The 21,506-nt window shown below is 41.4% G+C and overlaps 1 long non-coding RNA gene across 2 annotated transcripts; it reads right to left on the minus strand.

Annotated features, from left to right (window-relative positions):
- Positions 1 to 7,260: 7,260 nt before the first annotated feature.
- Positions 7,261 to 20,998, minus strand: LOC121675965. 2 transcript variants are annotated; one of them, XR_006020297.1, is made up of 7 exons: positions 20,508 to 20,998; positions 19,703 to 19,793; positions 14,951 to 15,041; positions 12,724 to 12,882; positions 10,850 to 10,939; positions 9,059 to 9,125; positions 7,261 to 7,532 (listed from the first exon to the last, which is right to left on the minus strand). It is a non-coding gene; the product is annotated as an uncharacterized LOC121675965 (long non-coding RNA). The 2 variants fall into 2 exon arrangements; XR_006020296.1 differs by lacking the exons at positions 19,703 to 19,793; positions 20,508 to 20,998 and adding an exon at positions 16,100 to 16,442 and having other exon boundaries at positions 7,261 to 9,125.
- Positions 20,999 to 21,506: the final 508 nt, after the last annotated feature.

The raw sequence follows: 21,506 nt of genomic DNA on the forward strand, positions 1-21,506 counted from the left end.
TCCATCTTGAGTGCTGGAATGCATGTTTTAGGAATTATGAAGATAAATCTTCTCTGTCCCTTCCTCCATTCCCTCCCTTAATTAAACAAATTAAACAAAGAAAAGTTAAACAAGAAAAAATTTGTTGTACATCTGTTTCCCTGTGCTATCTGAAGTTTTCCTCCCTCTCAAATACTCACTGGTGCCTCTTCCCCAGGAAAGGTCTTCCCTAGCAGAAACCATCCTTTTCTAGGAGGATTTTTAGGAGAAATGGATGAACATGGCATTCTATTCCAGAATGGTCACAGCTGCTAAAAGCTTTCCACATCCTGGATCAGTGATTCCATCTCTCCTGCCCAGGTTTTTACTCTCTGTATTCATGAAAAGCAAGATGCAGTCAAGCCCTACACCAGCTGTCTTCTTGATGTTGAGAGTTCTGGTACCCCAAGGCTGGGACCTCCTACCCCACATCCACCCCCTTCCACCCTGGGAAGAGAGGTGGCCTGAGCAAAATGTTGTTGAGTACCTCAGCCTTCTCCTCATCTTTTGTTACCAGTGTTGCTCATTTTGGGGGGCATGAGGGGCTGCTCTTTTTGACATTCCTTTTCTGAAAGACATACCTGTAGAATCCTTCCCTGTCATTCCTTGTGTGCCTTGCCAAGTTCAGCTCCATCCACGCCCTGGCTTTGCTGACCCCATCACTACACAATTGGACGGTGTCTCTGGACTTTTCCCAGGTCACCTGTCCCTGCTTCCTCTGCTTGTGCATTTCCTTCTTGCCCTTTAGTCTCAACCCAGCAGGTCTCTTGCCTTCCTTTCCTAATTTCCTACACCTGAGGATGAAGAGCTTTTGCACCCTATGGAAAGCATCCTTAAAAGATCTTGTCCCTAAGGGCAGTTTCCCAGGAGTCCTATACCATAAGTGAGTCAAATACACAAAACTGTTAATCTTTGCCTCTTTGATATTCCCTGTAGCTTTGTGTTTCCAAGTGAGAGACAGTGGCAGAAGACAAAACCTGCAGATACCTCTCTGAAAGCTTTCTCCTCCTCAGAGCCCCTCAGACAACTGCTTGTTGGGGACTCAAGTGCTTGCTGGATCAGCCCTGCTCTGGCGTGCTCAGCACAGGCTCAGCTCCTGGTGGTGTCTGAGATGTGTTATGGGTACACAGGGACCTGTTCTGCTTCCCTGGCAGAAGAAAGAGAAATCACAGGAGCAAACTGAAGAGAAACAAGTGGGAAGATTCGGATCAGTAGAGTCAGGAGTGGAGGTTTGGAGGGTAGAAAGACCAGGATGGTGACAGCACAAAAAGCCCTAAAAATGCAAAGAAAAAGAATAATCTTAGAGGTTGAAGGATGGGTTAGGTAGAAGAGAGCTGGAAAGGATGAAAACTGAAAATGAGTGACCAATGGACACAGCAGCAAAAAGCAAAAGCCATTTGCAAGGAGCAAGCTCTGTGAATATCAGCAGTCCAAAAAGAGCTTTAACAGTCCCACCAGCCCTGTTTATGAACACCATTTTCTAGCATTTCTCTAAAAGCAGTGAGAACTAGGGAATGAAATCTAGGGTCATCTATATGATACAGTTCATAAAACTTCATAAAGATGAGATGCAGATCAGCGAGGGTTGTAATATAATGGAATAAACGCACACCCTATAAAATGTGGAACGGCATCACAACAATTCTCATTTTCAGGATAAGCCATACACGAGGATTCTGGCCCTTGTCGTTTTGTTGTGTAGGAAAGTCTGCCCATTTTAATTAAAATACTGAAACCAAATTTAGAAACCTGGCTGGGGCTACACTCCTAGGAAAATTTTCTGTGGTCACTCAGTACACAGTAGGATTCAATACTTTTTCTTCCTGTGTGCAATCTGAATAAGTGAATTGAAATAATTTACATTTTTCATAATGATTAGGGAGTTGAAATAATGAAAGGTGATCATGAATATTTTAATTGAAGAATAAAATTATGTTAAAATAATCTTCAGATTTCTCTTATGCTTTGTCAAAAGACACCAATACTATAACGGTATTGTAATTTTTAGAAATGCACTATAGATTCAAATATTCACTATTCATAAGGTTCATTGATGCCTTTTTTCAAAGGTGCTTTAGAAAAAGATGTAGAAACCTCTTTCATCTTTGAAAACATTGTAATTTTTGATTAAATATATCTACAACGTCGCTACAAAGATATTCATCTGCATCACAAAATCAAAATCAGAATATAGCACAAGATCCGTGCAGTTGACATTTTCTATTGCTGCTAGTGTTTTATGCAGTATCCTTCAGATGACCACATCACCTGATAAGTTTCTTACAGAATCTCGCTAAGGGTCCTTAACAGTGGCACATTTCACAGCAGACAGAGGTGATGCTGGAGTCTGCCTTGCACCAAAATTTTGTAGTTTAAGGGTGTCTGTGTTCTTTTCATCAAAAACCTCGCAAGTCTGCAAAAAGACCATACAACTCAAAGTCAGATGCATTTGCCTCAGTGGAAGATCTGAATATCAGCTCAAAATTATACCTTTGTTTTTGTTTCCATTATAATATTCAAGGAATTTAAGTATTAGAATAAAGCATGACTGCATTTTATTGCTGGATGTGCAAAGTATAAAATAACGATTTAAAATGTTATATATTTATAAATATATACCCCTTTAAAGGACTGCCATTATGCTTCTGTGGCCTATCATCCACAACGACTACAGGAAGCTCCAAGACTTCCTGCATTGTGTTCAAGCTGTTTGCTTTCAACATTGTTTAACACTATATAACCAGTTGTAATACTTCGAAAACAAAACTAATACTCAAAAAATGGATTTACAGAGGGCTTGACTTTTTGAAATGCATATTATTTTCCAGTGCTATGCTACTAAAAAAATCCTCTATTTTTGCTCATTAATTATTGTAGTTTAATGAGATCCTTTTGTTTCTGTTCCCTTTTTGCAATCATCTAAAGACATACTCTCTTCCGTCCATAAGATACAGAGACCAGAGCAGGAAGTCTTGTCAGCAGAGCAGTTTCCACAGCACACTGATGAAAACCATAAACCATTTAGGAGCCACGTGCATGAATGTATATTCTGTACGTATTTCTCTTACTCCAGGAGGTACAGGCCTCATGAGAGCAGATCCCTTCAAATCCTAACTAATTATATTTTCAGAGAACTGGGGCACTGATATAACTTCTAAGAATGCAGCAGGATATCCACAAATAATGCTTCTTTCAAAACTTACCACTGCAGAAGAAATACTGGTCTCAGTAGGAGTTATGTCCACCATGACTGGGAGGTAAATCCCACTGCTCCTTGTGCCTGCCCCTGCTCACCCGTGGCACCTGATGCAGGATGCTGGTGAATAACCTCAAGAGAGCAGCTAGTACTGCCCTCCTTGAAGGCAAAAGGCAGGGAAGAATAAGGGCATGAAGGACACTGAGGCACCGGCACTGCTTCATCTCAAAAGTTATGTAAATATCTGATCCTAAGTGGCCAGGAATTAATTTAATCTTCAGTTTGCTCACACAGAGCTGATCAAAGGGTCTGTCCTTAAAAACAGGCTACCTGCAAGCAATCAGTGTAATTGTATGTCAAGGGGGCACATGGGTCTTCTTTGGAAATGAAGAAGAGCCTTTCATCTGAGAGGATAAACAGGCAACACAGAGGGGATTTTTGAGAATAAGATTTCACCTTCCCACAATTACCAAAAAAGCTTCTCCCAGCAGAATAATCATATCTAAACTCCTGGCTATCCAAAAAGGTACTGCTCCTTGTCTTCTTCAGTGGAGTTCCAGTTTGCCCTGCTCCTCACCTCAATAAAGACTGCAGCTCAGCTTTTAATCCGTTTGCAAACATAAGGATTCATTTAAGAAGCAGGTGTTTGTGCTCACCTCACTGTATTTGTACCTGCCCCACTTCCTTGCCTCAATTCTCCAGCCCTGCTCAGCATCTCCACACTGCAACCTTATCTTCCCAAACCAGACAAACAGCTCCCTCCAGATGCCAGGCCAGTGCCACTGCTGTGGCAATAAACTGGTGAGAGGGGAAGGATTAGAGGTACACTTACTGAAGGAAGAAGTAAATGCCTTTTCCAGGGGCTGAACACATCACCTCTGCCTCCTTAAGGTCAGTGAATAGCAAGTTGTTTCTAAACTTCCCTCCACCTGGAAGTACAATTATGCTAGTTAATCTTGAAATGCCTTTGGCAGCTGTCATCTGGGTTTTTTTTATATTATCCTTAAAACTTTTCTAGTGGTAAGTACACACGCAGTGAGAAATAATAGCCCTTTGTGTAACAAGCAATACACACACTTTGTCCAATCATTTTTACAGTGTTTTTCTCCATTTCAGAAGTTATTATCATCACAGGAGAGACTGAAAGCTGAGCCATCATACCACAGCTTAAATGTAGTGGTGAAATGTTTCCTCTTTTTCTCCCTTCCCTCTCCAGCTTTTTTTTTATTTTTTAAACCAAAGGTGTAGAGGATGCTAATTGTGACCAATATTGTTATTTCTCAAGAAACCCAGCTTAATCCCAGCACAGCACTTGCTGCTCTGCTCTCAGATTACAGCCTGTGTGGCCCTTTCAGGCTTCTGCCAGCCTCCAAAACAGCAGTCATCCCCTACCATGGACTTCTGCTGATGCCACAGGTTGAATAACACAGGGAAAGAGTCAGGCCCTGCATAAACAAGAAATAAGATAGTGTCTGCCACTCAGTTTGATGCCAGGTAGGTGCTGTGGGACTAAGAAGTGAGAAGCCTGCAGACTGAGACAGCTGGAGGCACTGGTAAAAGAAGCTCACTTTGAGACAATGCAGTTGATGTGCTGAGTGTTTGTCCTCAACAATTTCTCCTTGGTTTAACTTGGAGCAGGCAGGGACAGACTATTGCAGGAGAGAGGGATCCTTGAGATCTTTGTCTTGGCAACTGATCTCTGACTTGTCACGAGATCTCAGCTCAACCCAGGGCTCTTACTGTTCTGCATTTTCCTGGAAGTGCCCAAGCTGGAGTGTTACAGTAAAGACAATAAAAAATTAAAAAAAAAAAAAAAAAAAAAAAAAAAAAAGTAAAAGAAATTAATTTAGAAGCTGCTTTTAGTACCAACATTCTCCAGTGTGAACCCCAGGATTTAGAATGGGAAATGGCTGAGGCTGATTCTGAACACAGGTTCAAAGCCCCATACAAAGATTGTGAAGGACAACATTGAATCCAAACTGTGCCAAAGGTATGAACTCTAAATTCAGTGCCTGCTCTATGCATAGTGCTCATCTCTTTTGTCATTAATTTTTTCTTTTTTTTTTTTTTTCCTCTTATACTTCTTTTAGAATGCCTGATTGATGAAAAACACTCACAAAATCATGACCCAACAACTTCCCCAGGCATGATCCTGGATTAACTCTCAGGATCTGTCGCCTGTTCTACAACCAGCCCTGGTAGCAAAGGTTGGCACCTACCTTCTTGTGCCTGAACGTCCTTCCTCCCTGGGAAAACGCAATCTGTTTCCCATCAGAAATGTTATTTCAAATTCAGCAAGTAGTGTTTAAAGCAAAGGTCAACATTAGTTCTGGATGTGCTAATGCACCGTGCTTATAATGGTTCTGTATTGACTCCATATTTCAAAAGGTGAGGCTATTATACTTATGCCACCTAGGATTCTTAGTAGGCACTTAAAGGATGTTTTCACTAGCCTGTAGTAGCCTCTATATATTTAACAATACACTCAGAGGATTTCATCTTGAAGTTTTCAAAATTGTTTTACGATTTTACCTCTATCCAAATATACAATTTGAAATTTAAAATTTTGTGTCCCATCAGTATATTTGTTTCACTGCCTGAAATAAATTAAAAACCTAAGTCCCAGCCTATGTTGTTGGAAGAAAAATTGGAGGTCAGATAATGTTAGGCAGCCAGAGCTACCAAATGATTGAAGAGTGGTAGGTAACAGCTCCAGTCTGTGGCAGGTGACTGTGTTCTACAGCTTGAACAACAGAAATCTCTCTGCCTGTACTAAGGAAAATAGCTACTAATCATATATTAAGGTTACAGCCATGGGATATGTGTATATAGTCTCTTGCACTTGTCTGGCAGTCACAATACACTATTTATCCACAGGGAATTTTTGTAGCAGTCTTACAACTGTGAAGCAATTTATAAGGTCTTCCTTTCACTCAGCATGTTCTCATCAGAGAAGTAGATAACAGAATAACTTGGGACTGAAATTTAGTCTAATATTTCAAAGCCCTTGAGACTCTGATTAGACCATTGCTCTGTCTGCAGATAATCTCCCACTAAACTAAATGGATGGTGCTTTGTTTTGTCCACATAAAAATAGCACTAAGACTCTGTATCTGGAAAAAGCAAAGTCTGAGCTCCCTGATGTGCATGCAAGGAAAAAAAAAATCTTATTTAACTAGCAAAAGAATGAGATAGGGATGAAAACTGCGGATGTTAAAGCAGACTGAAAATTGATTGGCACAAAAATTTTCCTCTAGTTGTAGATATTCTGGGTAGACTGCACTCACTGGGCAGATGACTAATGACATGCTTCTCACTCTGGAGTCTTTAGGCCAAATGCAGCTCTCAGTTACCCAAATTTAAATCTCAAGTAAATCTGCTGATGTTACTGTAGAGTTGTGTCAGCTTCCCTGAGAGCAGAGTAGGATGCCTTGTTTATAAAATTAAGCTCTGAAAGGTACATCTGTGTGTGCATTTTGATTTGCAAATAAAATAATTTTATGGAGCTAAATTTATGCAAATACTTGGAATCTAAATCCAAAGGAGACCTTTAGTCTTGTGTTAATCAAAAAATATGTACCATTTTACAAGAAGGTACTCAAAAATATGATATGGAATACAATTAAAAGGAATAAATTCACAGAGGTTTCATATTTTACCAAGTCTTTGTTCCCTGCATGTGTATAACTGACTGCTCCCCTAGGAGAAAAGAATATACATGCTCCAGTCCTTGTATTTGTCTACCTAAAAATATCAATACATTTCTCCTCACAACAGCTGAGGGAAGAACACAGACAGCATTACCACTCAATCTTTAATCAAGCACAGAGTCAGGAGAAATCATTAGACTTCCCAAAGGCCAGCCTGGGAATGCAACATGTAAATAAGGAGAGAAATGCAGTGTTCTGCACCAACCCTCTAGTAGCATTAGATCCCTTCATAGGGGATGGAACATTGTGCAAGGGTAGGGATTGGGAAAAGATGTCTATGCTAACTCCCAGATCAACACATACAAAATGAAGTCAGAGGAACTGTTGTCTTAAGCATTTAGGCATTTATTTACATTTTTGGGTACACTATACCTGAGTGCATGCAGCTTACAGTTTGTTTCCACTCACTGGAGGCAGAACAATTTATAAAGGACCGCTGCTTCTTTTCCCCTGCATGGAAAAATTCAACACTGCAGGTGAGGCGTTCAGGGAGTGCATTCCAGAATATAAAAATCACATCGGTCTTTCAATATGAGGATCACCTGCAGGCTTTCACACAATTCTTTATGCTTACAACAACTCTGTTTAAAAGAAAACTTAAGGGATGGCTGGTGATGAAGGAATTCGTTTTTAAAGCAGGCATTCGGAAAAAGCAGTGAAGAAAGAAACACCATTCATTTTTCTCAAAGAAACAAGACATCAATTCCACAATGAATATATCTATAAATTATCATTTCTTAACTTCAAAAAATAAGTTTTTCTAGCCTGCTTTGGCAACCCTGTAGTAATTCTCCTGCAGGTTGCAGAATCATGTTCTTGATGATAGGAGCTAGCCTATCATCAAGAACCTGCTTCCCAAGAAGCCTGCTTTGCTGACATGTTTTTGGGATAAGGCAGGTAACACAAGCTCCATGTATTTTCTGGGGGTGCCAACACTCATGCCACTTAGCTCTGAAGAATCTCTGCTTGGTTTAAATTAGAGTCCTCTGGAGTTTAGCACAGTGGATGAGTCTACTGACTCACACCCAGCTCTTACAGCTTCAATGACACTGGCCAGAGCAAGGAGAAAATTGCCAAAATCACTTCAAACCAGCTGGCAGACAGCCACTACTACATGAACTAGAGCAACCCTCAAATTGAAGCGCTGCTCGCCAAATTGATTTTGATAGGGCAGAGAATACAGGAACAGTTTAGGCTGACTGCAGGCACTGGGTAACCATAGATTCACCAGCAGCACCATGCAGAGATCAGGAACTGGAGCAGCTGCACCCAGAGTGGGGCTCATCAGGACAGACAACTTTTCACCACACCATGAAAGGCACAACCATGCTCCCCTATCAGGTAAAAGCTGGTCCCATCATCCGAAAACCTACCAGTTTTTCTGAGACATTTTATCAACCTTTCTTCAAAAACACTGAGGCAGCCTAAAAACACCCCACAGATTTGAATGTCGCTGCCAGTGGTTTAGTCTAGCACTGTCTCCTCACTCTCAGCTTCCAACCAGCTTTAGAGACTGACATTTGTGCACCTGAGGATGTGTGAGCTGACACTATGTACTTTTTCAGGTGGTTCCATCTCCTCCTGGGTTTAATAACAAAAATATTTTTAAGCTGCACTGTCCTCAAAGCCCATCAATGTAGATCACATGAGTGATTCTTTAATTTTATGTACCAAATACCCACATGACTGGGTGTCTGCTACACTGCCCAATATTTTTCGTTCATTTAAAATATGAATTTTCACAGGGAAATGCATAATGTGATCAAGATTTTTCTAACATATAAATGAACAGCAGTCAGACTGGAAGCTGCTCTTCATATACTGAATAACAAATACAATCCTTCCACACCTCCTTGCAGCGTTCCCCCATTTCCCACTCAGCCTCTTTCCTCACACCACCATTCTGCTCTGAGCACTGCCAAGTGGAACACATATCAGGAAAGTCAGGAATTTTTTCTTTGCCTGAGAAAACATGAACCCATGGGCTATGGATATAAAGAAAGGAAGGAACAGATGCCTACTTAAACTGAAATACACAGGGAAAACACGATTTCATAGTTCACAGTCACACTCAGTGCAGTCTCCCCATTTCCACAATGCAAATCATCCCCCCAGTGTAGCTATGCAAGGATACAACAAACAGTGCCTCTGTAATGGTAGGCTGTCATCATTCCAGGGAAATTGTTCAGCGAGACTTTTTACTTCAGGATTGGAAAGGTAAAATCTGTAACAGCAGCACAAAACCCCAACCACAAACCATGCCCCTCCACAAAAAGACCCCATGACCCAGGGAACTACTGTTTTCCTTCAAAAGGGAGTAAAAGCCCTTTCTAGTTCTGAACATGACAGGATTTTTCATTTTCCAATGACTATGCAAGAAGTAATTAAGTCATCTTTACAGAATGCTTTTGAAGAAAAACTGTACAAATAGTTTCTCAATCCTGTTTCTCAGTGAAGAATCACACAGCATATTCAGGCAAAAGAAGGTTTTTGGGCTTCAGCTCAGTGCTTCTCCTTCAGCACAGTGCTGTCTTTACAGAGAATTGATCAGCTGAAAACAAATGCAATGCAATACCCTTGATATTTATAGAGTACAAAAGGTGGAACCTCTGATCCTCAGACTGTGAAGCCTGCTTTGTGCAGACACTCCAGAGCAGAAGATAGTTTCGCCACATCACTGCACCGTGAAAGAACCAGACGTGTTTGTGGCAAGCAGTTTATACGGATATCAGGCTCCCAGGTGCTTCCCAGTATTTTTACAGCTTACATCACCAGTTGTGGCATGGCAAACTTGCTTCAAAGGGTTTCTGTGGCCGCCCCTGCTCAGCCTGCCGCGCTGTTGTGTTAGGAGTCAGCTAGATGGTGCTCATGGGGTGGCAGCCGATGTGCAAAGTTAGCTCTGGGATTTCGCTCCGGGCCTCTTCCCCCGCCTCTGGCATCCCACACAATCTAAGCCCGCTGCCAAAAATGAAAAAGCAGCACCGGGAGGAACGGGATGAAGGAGGGAGGTGAGAGTAAACTGCATCTCGGATACCGTATGAGCACGGATCCATACAGAACTGCGCTGGCTTTCGAGGGCTGGGATGCAGGGATGAAACAGGCTGGGTTTGTGTATATGAGCCAGCTCATTTACTCCTACCTGGCAGCCTGAAAAGAGCACAGCACTGACAATTTGGGAATGAACCACGTTGTTGGAGAGATGTGACAGTTTGGAAGTTGTTTTTCCTCTGACAAATAGCAATCAATCCTAGCTGTAAGATTCACTGTGGTCAGATGGAGTGTGTCTTTATGGATGTTTGAAGTTAGAATTAATTAGTAGCTTTTAGCAGTCTGTGAAGTTGCCTAGTTTTGCTGGATTAATTGCATATTGCAGATAGTGATGTAAAGACACACTGTGCTAACTCCCAGTAAATATGAAAAACTCTAAGCGCACGGGAATGGTTTGGTGTGGACATATTGTTCAGATGCATTGAGTGGCAGAATACTTATAAATTGTTAAATCTGAAGATTCTACTTGGTCCCCTGGGCTGAAAGTTTGTATGAAAATTTCATTTCAAAATGACAAGCCTGTATATGCACAGAATGGTTTTCTAAATAAAACCCTAGATCATTTTTTATTCATCTTACGTCTAAAATGCCCAGAGGCATAGATCCATAAAAATTTTAAACTTTAAACAAAAACTCCTTTTGAGTTGCAGGAAAACAAAACATTCTGAAAGCAACAGTTTATATTATTTATTGTGATGTTTACTTAGCAAGAGAAGCTGATGAGTTAATTCTCAGTGGAAGTGCTGAATTACTTTAGGAACAGAAGCCCAATTAATTAAGGATCATTTCCTATTGATTTCACAGTACTACAGTCCAGACTCAGAGTACCTGCTATGCTCCTATACAAGATAAACATAATAAATAATAATATACTTACACTAGTTACTGCTGTCCTGATGACTTGTAATTCTCAGGGAGGAAACACTTCTAAGATTTTTATGTGAACATAATAAAAGCCAGAATGTCTCTTGAAAGAAAGAGAACAGGAAAACACAGAAGAGGCACTGTATAAACTCCAGATAAAAGACAATAGTCAAATGAAGAGACAGGTTTAAAAAGCAGACAAAAGTGGAAATATATACATTTGTACTGGAAATATCAATAGGAAAATGTAAAATTTAATACCTAAAGCTGGGAATTTTTACTTTATAGAGTGCAAAACCTAAATGCATTTGGCATACCTCTCTCCACTCCCTGACTGCTACCTGCCCCGAAGCCCACACAGCACTGTGGCTAGACCTTAAGCCCAGATTCACCTCACAACTTCATTATGAGCAGAAATCAAGCCCTGGAAATGTCATTATTTAACCACTATGATCAGCCTGCTGCACGACTGTGAAGAACTAGGGCACATATTTTCTCTCTAGGTGTGTGTCCTCGTTCCAGGAACGACAGAGTTAACTTTTGCAGCAGCCAGAAAGGGCATGGCCAGGACCATGGGGTTATCCCTTGGTCTTGTAGTGCCAGATTCCTGTGGTAAGCAATCACCTGTGGATGGTTTGCCTCTCTGGTACACTCTGTTATTTGTATTGTTGTTGTTGCTACTGCTTGCTTTCTTATCTCATTGCTGTTTCCAGTGAAATTTTCTTATCTCATGATCTTTACCTTTTCATAGCCCCAATTCTCCTCTCCATCCTGTCTCAGGGGAAGGTGGGGTGGAAGTGAGTGGGCAGCATGAGGTCTGGGGCATTTCAGTGGGAACACTAAATTGGGAAATAGCATTCCTAAACCATGACAGTGAGCTTATCCATCCTGGAGACCAGCTGGAGCCCCACACAGCCCCACTGTCAAAGCCTTTCCACACAGAGCAAAACAGTGAGTTCCATCATCCTGACTCTTATGCGAACACAACAAAATTTGGGGTAGTTTTGGCTCAGTTCACGGGCAAGTTGCACTGCACTGTTGGAATGGACAGATGTGTTGGATTCACTTTGGATAATTTAGCAACCATTAAATGCATTACCAGGATCCCCTATGAAGAAATTCAGGAAGTTCAGCATTCCCTTGTACAACCACATGTATTTGCAAACAGATTACATATAATGGTGTTGTTTGAGGGACAACTACAGAAGCAAGTTATCTGGCTACAATTTTCAGACCTGCTTTTGTTGAGTCTGACACCTAGAGCTGTGCTACTTCGGCTTCCTCTTAAAGCTAAACTTTGTCTCATTCTGCTACCTCTCTCCACTCCCTGACTGCTTCCTGCACTGAAGCCCACACAGCAGTATCCAGTGACCCAGCTTTTGTGTTTGTACCCAGTCACTAAAGAGACCACTGGGCCATAAAGATTCAATTTTTGCTGGAGGTTGTCAGGCTAACTACTAATTACTGTCTTGTACAGCAACTTCTCTTTCAGCTCTCACTGCCTACACCGCCTCACTTTTTTTTTCACTTAGCCTAAAGAAATGACAAGAAGCACACCCATGAAGTTCAGCCATATTCACACCTCCTGATGTCCATCAATACTGCACAGAACAGCAACGACACAGGAAATACAATACTCACATTTACTTAGACAGTAAGACGGAACAGGTAACTTGAGCTGAGGCCCTTACAAGTCATGAAAAATAATGCATAAAGGTATCAACTTATTTTAAAAGATGTCTAAGCATCTTTATTAGCTAAAGAAGAAGGTGAAATCCTACCTTGCAGTTATGGCAAGGATAAAAGGAAGCTGGGAGCAGTGCTGTAGCCAGCATGCACACAGAGCAGGAGGAGCACACAGTGCCTAAAACCAGCGCACTGACTCACCAGGAGAGCATCCTCCAAGACCTGAGGTCAGGCTTCTCAAGAAGCAGCAGATAAATCAGCAAAGATCCTAGATCTTCATGGACAGGCATCTGTACTCCCAGACAGGGCTGCAGGGAGTGGGGCTGGCAGCAACAGCGTTCTTTGAAAGCCTTTAGGAAACTGGAAAAGAAGGGGAGAAAAAGGACGGTCTCAGAGCCTTTGACTTTTGCCCATTAAGCTCAGCTTCTCTGAGCTTAGACTCAGCAGGAGGACATGAGTAAACCACAGAAAATGGCCTTTACCTTTCTTCTGCTGCTTACATTTTGGGTTTGCTTAGACAGAGGATGGACTTGAATGAGTGAGGCCATTTTTTGGCCTCAGGAACAAAAGGAATCAAGGAAATGATCAAATCCAGTTAAAAAAAAGAAAAAAAAGCATTTTAAAATTTTAACCAATTATTTAAAATTAGACATTATGTGAAAATAATTATTCCAGATCTGAGAGCCTGTGTACTAAATGTGAACATGAGATAGAAGGGGCTGGGTTTTCCAGTCTGGAGAAGCGAAGGCTGAAGGGAGCCAGTCTTTGTCTTCAGCTACCTTTGGGGGTTGAAGATAAGGGAGCCAGACGTCTCTGCATCTCACACTGAAAAATGAGACATAATGACTGCAGTGGAGCAAGGGCAGCTAAAAGTGGATGCAAAGATGATGTTCTTCACCATGAAGCTGATCCACCACTGAAGCAAGTGCCTTGAGAGGCTGGAGGAGCTCTGTCCTTGGAGATTTTCAAAAGGCTTAACCTTTACTACAGTGTGGCTCGTAAGTCACCATAAAAACTTAAATTGATGTGGAGACAATTTAGGGAGGAAGGCTGTAGACACGTGTCCTGTTTCTGCTGCCACTGAGGTGTTTGACCCCTATCCTTCCCTGCTGATTTTTACCGCACTTGAGGGGGCCATGGATGCATCAGTGCAACTGCAAATGCAGACACTCCTCAATCCAGTTACACAAATTAAATGCTTTGTATGTTTCAGCCTATTTTGGGAGAAAGGGTGACACAAAGCTGGGCAAAGTACATTTCAAATGCCCTGGTTAGGAGGGCATAGCGTGCCTGACCTCCAGGTCATACACACAGGTCTAGGACCAACTTGATTCAGGGAGACAGACCGCTGCAATTTATCTTGTGTTGTTCTTTCCTACTAGCAATAAATAAAAGCCCAAAAAGATATAATTTTGGATGGACACAGCAGGAGCTCACTTCACTCAAAGCAAGACTGGAACCTTACCTGCTGACACGCAATTATTGAACTCACTTCATGCCCCCATGCACCAGCTGCACAGCACAGAGGGAGCACAGCATCGACATGAAAAAGCCCTGATATGCAGGTGGCTGCGCGGGGAACAAGGGATGGGATCCAGGGGTAAGTGTCAGTGCAGGAGGTGAAGTGTGCACAGTGAGTGCTGACTGCCTGCTGGGTTGGCACACCTGCAACAAAATTCATGGCAGTACCCTCCCTTCCATCCAGCTCAGTCTGGAGTGTTTGCAAACAGAAACATCATGGGTGTAAAGTCCAGGTCAGGAAGGCAAGTAAAAGGGGGAAAAGGGGAAAAAAAATAGAAAAAGTCAGCTTCTGTGCAGTGTAAATCTTAGTGATGATATTTTTATTACTATTAATTTGTTAACCCTGTTAGTAGACAAGGTAAACAAATGCAACAATCACAAGTATATAAACTCAATGCATAAACAGCATTACTCAAGGTTGCTTAATAATTCATTTTAGTCAGTTTCAGAGCAACTTCCTACAGAAATAAATAACAAAAGACCATGAAAGAAACCCAAAACTGAAAACACCACTGTGTGTGCTGTGAACTCTTGTTCCTGTGGAGACTTTAATGTTTTGGAACATGATATGCAGCAGAAACAGTAAATTATAAGGTTTTCCATAGTTTTGTTTTGTTTTACATGTGTTTCTGTCCAACTGAATTTTTGTCAAAGCAAGTCTCAAGTCTTTGTGAGCGAAAAATCCTCTCGGTAGCAAAAAGAGGACAATGTGACTGCAGAGAAGTTGGCATGTGCAGGGTAGACTGTAGCCAGGACACATCCAATCTGCTGGGCATTCATGCCTGCTGAGATTGGACACTGGAATGGGCACTTCAGAGCCTGGGCATGGGAAACCCCTCTGCAAACTCCAGCTGCACTTCACCAATCTGTGGGCAAAGCCAGTACATTCACACAAGAGCTTGCTCACCTCAGACCTCGCCTGTGGTGCCACTGGCTGTACAAATGCCCTCAGCCTCCGTATTCATTTTCTTTTTCAAATTCATGCAATTGTCCATGTCCTGGAAGATAAGGTAAGGACACAAGTAAGGAAAGTCTGATGTCTTTTTCTTGAACACTCTCCACAACCACACCTTTCATTCTCACAGCAAATCACGTTCTAGCCAGGGTTTGTAATTTTCAATGAAAAAAGACGCAAATTTTCAATCATCTAATATTGTTTCAACCTTTCCAACAGTACCTTCTGAGTGCAAAGTAGCTGTACAGTATCACATAATTTATGTGGTACTGTATTATATCCAGTGGTGTTTGTTCAGAAAAAGCATAATTACTACCCAAAGACAAGGGGAAATAAATAAGAAATGAAAACTAATAATAGTGTGAGGTGTTGGTTTTCTTACCCCTCAGAGTTCAATTTAGGCACAGTAGATATTGATTTAATTTCACAGCACAGGCCCACATTGATAGAGGATAATATACACTTAACAAGGGAAATCATGGAAAAATAAGGAAGTGGTTTTCTTAAACTACTTTTATTTTGTTACTATATCATTCCTCACATTGATCCTTCATTTATTAACAAATAGTAAAACATATTTTTATAAGAGGAAGGAAAAGAAAAAATTGGAAATTTTAACACTGTGGATGGCTGAAGAGTTTCTTGTGAAACTTCACAAGAAAACTATCCAAGTAATGCTTTCTCTTAGGAGTTCTTGCTTTCCATGGAAGAGAGTGGATATTTTTCTAAACTGAAAAATATAAAAGTTGAGAGATGAAAAAAAAAAGATTTTGCAAAAAAAAGGATTTTTGAAACATAAGTTATTGCAATACCTCTTAGAAGTTGTATTTCAGATAGTTCATATTTCTTTTCTATGCCCCTGCAGTGAGGTTCCCAGTGGAATACTACATCCCATCATTTATGGGAGTCTGTGGTAGCTCCCTGGCAAGAACTCCAGGCAAAAAGAGTCTTGTGGTTCAAGGGAAAATAATGAACCACACATCAGAGCTATAACACTGTAAGATACTACAGAAAGCTTTCAAGGCTCAAATTTTGCTTAATTCTACTTTATTTTTTTTCTTTAATAAAAGAGACCAATGGCAAAAAGAATCATTTTCTTACTGCAGGAGGTGTATTGAGCCTGAGTCAGTCCCGGTCATTTTTTTTTTTATTTCTTTGGTAGTGTGCAGCCTTGCAGTACAGGTGGGAGCTAGGATCTGTACCTGGAAAACACACAGAAATTCACAAGCCAAAAGCCTGCCACAGAGCAGTCCCCCATTCGGTCTGCCACGGATCAGCAGCTCCCAATGTTTGCCTGCCTGCCCAGCAGTGACTGCTCCAGTACCACTCCAGCAGGGAGGTGAACCACTGAGGCAGGAGAAGCACTGCAGCAGTAGGATTGCCTTCCTGGCACCCACACAGGCCGCTGGCTTTGGCTCAGATCCTAAAGGTTTACGTCAACATCAATTTCCAGATTTTGAAAGATGTGTTCTTTCAAGCACAGGTGCAAATAAAAGGCCTTTTAGAAGCCACTACCATGCCTCAACGTAGAAAAATTTTTATTAGCTTTAGAAAGCGAATAAGTTTAATTTAAGGCATGGCCCAGGTTTTGCAGTTTTTATTTAAATTGTCCATAGACCCTCTCCCTAGAAGAGGAAGGACCAATGACCCCACGGCATTTTCTACAAAACACTTCAAGCCTGATTTGGAAGCTGTCGAAAGTCTGACACTCCAAGTAAACACTGCCATATTTTTGGAATCTTTTCCCATCCAAATTCAGTAGTACAGCATGAACTTCCCTCAAATAACAACACAGCTCCCCCGGGGTGTAGATAATACACATAATCACCACAGTCTCTGCCTATTCAAGTTAACACTTCTTAACAACAGATGTAATCTTCAGTGAGACCCAGCTTTTACACATTGCTGCTAATATGAATCACGCTTAACTTGTCCAAGTATCTCTTCTAAAAAGCTTATGTTTTCCCTAGAGGTATTTAAATTAGGAATCTTTAACTGCTAATTGAATATGAACTTGTATAACTGAGCAGGTCATCCTCGCTTCTGAAACAGAGGATGAAGGACTGCACTTAGTCCAGACTAAGTGAGGTGAACACATCTGATGAATAAAACCTTCATGATACAGTAAAGGTTTGAGGGGCACTGTTGCAACAGGTCTTAGGGTGAAGAGCACCAGATGATGCTATCAAATCTTTCCCAACAGCTCAAGGTCAATGCCACAGAACGAGTTCTGTCACTGCATTCATTTTCATTGTTCAGGTGTCTAGCAAATTAGGAAGGACTTCAGTTCAAGAGTGTTTTTTAAATTCACTAAGTGTATGCTACATTCAAATATCATTAAGACAGTAAAATGATCTGACAAAAGACAGGGATTTTTATATTGCCTGTTGCAAAAGCTTTCAGAGAAAAGCAAAGCAGGCTCCTTGCTTTTAGTGCACCAGATCACTGTCACATGTCAGTACAGGTATTGAATTTGGTCTAGTATTTTAAAAGTCTTGCAAAGCAGCAGACCTTTACATCTTCTAAGGATTTTGCAAACAGTTCAAAATTGTACTTCAGTATTTTTATACAATGATAATGGTTCAATAAGTAATTTAACACTGTTTATTGCTTTCTATTTTGGTGTAGTAATTTACAAATATATATTTAACCAGACATAATGCTGTCAGAGAATTACTTAATCAGCATATGAACATACATTGAAGCAAAAGCTGGGAGTACATTTATCCAGTTAGGTATGAATATTGCTAAAATGGCTCAAATAGAGTGAGGGGAAATGGGACAGCAAGGAAGAGAAATCAAACCATCACTGATCCCATAAATGCAGAAAAAGGACAGATAACAAGCACGATATTAACTTAAAACTCATAATGTTCTATTTTTCTCTGTATGTTAAGTGATAGCTTTGCTGCAAAAAGCAAGCTTCTCTTCTTTGAACACAGAGATAATGGAGTGCACACTGGGGAATACTGGGGGTATGCTTACAGCACAGTATTCATTCCATTTCCATCCAATTCAATCTAAATCCCACCCCGTTGCCCATCACCACCGGTTTTCCTTAAAACAGAAACTTGATTTTTTTCAGCTATGTCGATACATTTCAGTTTTACGTTTCTATAACGCAGTATGTGACATGCACACCTGTGGTAATTGTGGAGTTTCTGGACATCTTTTTGGGTTTCCACCTGAATGGCAAGACACTACAGTCAAGAGTAGTAAATATGGTATTTCCTCATGTATTTGAGACAAGAGGTGGAAGACTTCACACAGGCTACAGATGTGGCTTCTTCACAAGCCCTTACCAAAACATGATCTTCTGGCTCCCATGGTGGAAAAGCGTAGGTTTGGCAGAGGGAGAATTACTGGGGTTCAAAGATAAAGAACAAAGGCAAGCAGGGCTCGGTATTTCAACTCCAGCACCACAACAGCAGCCAGAGCAAAGACCCAAAGATAAACTCTTGCAGGTAAAAAAGGAGCATCTTTTACTATGGACTCGAATGCCCTGCACCAGGCCACTGTGACTTTCTGAGTTGCACTCTGTTCGACCAACTTTATTACAAGACAGGCAAAAAGGATTCACCTTGCAAGAGGTGAAATAAAAAGCAAAACATAAGGCAACATAAAACAAGATCTGTCGTCAAAAAGACTATCTTTGCTTTTAAAGTTACATTGTTCTCCTCTGGGGTTTTGTAAAACAAGACCTGGAAAATGCAAATATTTCCAGTATTGCTTGCTCAAAGGGACGGTGCTTTGGCAACAGAAAGGCTGTCCCAGTGCCCTGGTTGTCCCTGGCTCAGGATCCCACTCTGCTGGTACATTAAGTCTCCTGGCTCAGTCAGCAGTAGGAACTGGGCAGCCCAGGGACAAAACAGCTTTGGGAAACAGAAAAGAGCCTGGAGGAGGGGACAAGTGAAAGCTGTGAGCTCACACTGCTTCATGTCTTGGATCTGGTGAGGGACTGCCCCAGGACCTAGACCCAACCAGGCCATGAGGGACTGGACAGCTGCTACAGAGAACAAGCCAGATTTCTGTCTGGCAGACAAGAAGCAAAATGAAAATATGTTTTATAAAACCATAGAATATCAGGTTGGAAGAGACCTCAAGGATCATCTGGTCGAAACTTTCTAGGCACAGTCTACACAAGATGGCCCTGCACCCTGTCCAGGCACTTAAATGTTCAACACTGGGGAATCCACCACTTCCCTGGGGAGATTATTCCAGTGGCTGATTGTTCTCATTGTGAAAGGTTTTCCTCATTCTCAAACAGAATCCTCTGGACTAACTTGTACCCACTTGTACCTCATCTCTCCCTGTAAAAAGGGAGCGTCCACTTTCTCTGTAGCCATCCTGTAGATACAGGAACATGGCAATACTGGAACCTTTGCCTTTTTTGAACTTCCCTATCAAAAAAACCATCCTCTTGTAGAAAGATTGACCTCTTCTCTGCTTGGCAGAATTCAGTGTGAAACACACAAACTCAAGAATAGAGACGTGCATAACATCTCTGCCCATCCCCAGAGGAGGACAGTTATGAAGGGCAGCACACATGTGACAGCTTTGCACAAGAGGAAGAAAACAAGAGCAAAAAACCTTATTTCCTCACAGGAGTCACTTGCTTTTATCTTTCCAGTGGCTAGTTAAATGCCATTTACATTTTTCCCTGATACAGACAATACAGATTCCCACGATGCACCTTCTCCTCACCCTCACAGAAGAGTTTTTTCTTCATAGACTTATCATTTAACCAGGAGATGACGAGACACTGTGAAAACTTTTGTTTTCAATCCATATATATCTGTAACCAAAAAGAAAAAATTCTGTTACTGATTTCCAACTCATTAGCAGTTAAAAATCATGCATCTTCCAGAAACTGAGGGTAGGGGAGGGAAATCTGCAGCCTCATGTCACCTGTAACAGCCGAGCATAATCCTCCCACGTTTGGTAACTTTGCAGCCATGGGGAACTGTAGAAGGTAGCAATTTTCACTGATCAAAAAGTTTTCTGACTCTGCATAACCCACAGTCATATATATCCTTGAATGCCATTTGTCTATTATTATACATAACTATATCTTATATATAACTAAATAACTATGTTATTTAGTGCAGGTATGACTCTTAAATCTACATAATACTAAGGCTGCCCAACACTCTCCATTTTGGATGTGTTTTCAGCTGCCGGTGGCATTTCCAAGCTTGTGTTCTATGCCACTGTCTGCCTCAGGTTAATTAGCTCTGTAGAATACAGAGTATAAACAAAACACACCATGTACCCAGAGAGCTTTGCCCAGAATAGATGAAATTGTAAATGATTAATTGAAAAAAATTCAGTTATCCATGCCATGCTTTGATGAGGGGATCTGAAATATGGCAGGAGGTAGGGTTTTTTTGTGTTAAAAATCCACTCATTGCTGTTGTAGTGAAAATCTGTACCACATCAACCACCTTAAAAGATTTTGTGTATTTTCCCTTACCCTCCCTATCAAGATGCTTATTCTTAAGCTACTTACAGTTTATCACCTCAAGTCCCAGGGCTACTGCGACTTAGTCTGTGGGCACAAGATTGGCAGTGGAGATTTCATCTTCTGCTTGGATTTCTGCTCGACTGGGGCAGCAGAAGGCAAGGACAACAGAGAGATCCCAGTGTCAGCAGTAACAAAAAGGATGGGCAGGGACTCTTTTTGGGGACACAGGCTTGCTTCTGCCGTCATCTATATCTCCCATATTACTCTGGTAGATGGATTCCTGTGGAAAGCACGTGCATTTGGGAAGCTTTTATGTTGCTGAAATGCTGGAGGTGGATTATAAAGAGGGAAGGACTGGTTAGAGTGTTTTGAGGTGTGGGAAGAAGGAAGTTGCTAAGAGAAAAGACTAATTTGGGCTCCTAAATGTCTCATTACTTGCTCATGCATATTCCTAGTCCAAGGTTGAGAAAGAAATCACTGCATATCCAGCCCTGACAGCAACTTAAAACCTGGATTCTACATTCTATCTTTCTTTCTCAGTGAGGAGGCAGGAGACCTCAGGCTGTGACTTCAGCTATGCACCCACTTGTTGGGAAAGATGCTCCTGCATGTGCTCACATTTCTGGTTATGGATGCACAGGAATAAGCAGATAATTCTTATGTCCTTTATCCTCTCAGGACAAATGAGCACAGCTAAAAACTGTCAGAGCCTTGAGTGCAACATTTAGTACTTAGACAGCACATCTGAAAGAATATGGTAAATAGGGGAAGAGAAAAGACACAGCTTGCTCAAAGAAGTAACATTCTTCATTTCCCTCCCACCTCCCCCTCAGTCATCCGCTTCATGGAGCAAGTGAGTAAAAAATCATGATCCAGAGGGTAATGGCTGAATAAGAGAGGCTCCCAGGTCCACTGCAGGCCTGCTATGCTTCAAAACATAGCTCTTGCTCAGCACTGACAGCTGAAACCTCATCTTTGTAATCTATGGCCTGGCTGTGGAGTTCTCTGCTCTAATTATTCTGCATTTGTCTCTCCTCCCAGCCT

The sequence above is a fragment of the Corvus kubaryi genome, unplaced genomic scaffold (assembly GCF_017639235.1).
Source record: "Corvus kubaryi isolate FWS band 111438036 unplaced genomic scaffold, C.kubaryi_AGA036_p1.0 76, whole genome shotgun sequence".
In the NCBI taxonomy this organism is placed as follows: domain Eukaryota; kingdom Metazoa; phylum Chordata; class Aves; order Passeriformes; family Corvidae; genus Corvus; species Corvus kubaryi.